Here is a 1296-nt window from a genome sequence, read left to right on the forward strand (position 1 = left end):
AAAAAGGATGAAAATCTGAACAGAGTCTAAGATTCATGCTGGATAACATGAAGAGGAACAACTTAAGAATTGTTGGCATTCTGAAACAGGAAGAATCAGAGAAGTCCACAGAGGAGATAGTTGAAGAGCTTCTGGAAGAAAATCTCCCTAACATCTTGAAAGATGAGAAGATAAACATTCAAGAAGCCGAATGTATCCCAGGAAGGATAGGCCCCAAAAGAAAATCACCAAGATATATAATAATCAAGCTATCCAAAATCAAAGACAAGGAGAAAATACTAAAAGTAACCAGGGAGAAGAGAAATGTCACTTATAAAGGCAAGCAAATCAGATTAAGCTCTGACTATTCAGAACAAACCATGCAGGCAGGAAGGCAATGGGAGACATATACAAATCCCTACAAGAAAAAAACTGTCAGCCAAGAATCATCTACCCAGCAAGACTATCAGTCAAATATGATGGTGTGATCAAGACATTCCACTGTAAACAAAATCTGGGAGATTTTTTCAAAACAAACCCAACACTTCAAAACATCTTAAAGGGAGTTCTGTGTACTGATAACCAACAAGAACAGACAACAAACAGAGATCGACAGGCATGGCAACACTACCTGGAACTCAGTCAACAAATAGCAGAGTCCAGAACAGAACAAGACTACAACAACAAACTCAAAGGAGCTGGGAGGTCAACTGAAGATCAAAATTATATCAATGCCAAAGAAGGGGCAAATGTAGCAACAGAGACCCTGTGGTGAGGATGTCAGGTAAATTATAGGATACAATGGATTCTCTTAAATGGAGGGAAAAGTCAGTAGACTATAAGGTAACCCCAAAGAAATTAAATACTTCACAACTTACCATGAAAATGAACTTCCAAGCAGAACAAGCAAACATGAAAACTAAAAAGAAACTGACAAGAAATAGCACAAAAAACACAAACCCAACACAAGAAGGCCTGCAGAACAAAAGAACAAACAGCACTACCAAAACAGTAACATAATGGCAACAATTAATTCATACCTATCGATAATTACATTAAATATCAATGAATTGAATGCACCAGTAAAGAGACAAAGAGTAGCAGAATTGATAAGAAAGCAAGACCCTTCAATATGCTGCCTACGAGAGACACACCTTACACACAAAGACAAAAATAGACTAAAAGTTAAAGGATGAAAAAAAAAAAAATTACCAAGCTAATTGCAACAATAAACAAGCATGAGTGACAATACTATTCTCCGACAAAGTTAACTTTAAGATAAAAACCAGCATAAGAGACAAAGAAGGAGGACACTAT

The sequence above is a fragment of the Chrysochloris asiatica genome, unplaced genomic scaffold (genome assembly GCF_000296735.1).
Source record: "Chrysochloris asiatica unplaced genomic scaffold, ChrAsi1.0 scaffold00284, whole genome shotgun sequence".
Lineage (NCBI taxonomy): Eukaryota > Metazoa > Chordata > Mammalia > Afrosoricida > Chrysochloridae > Chrysochloris > Chrysochloris asiatica.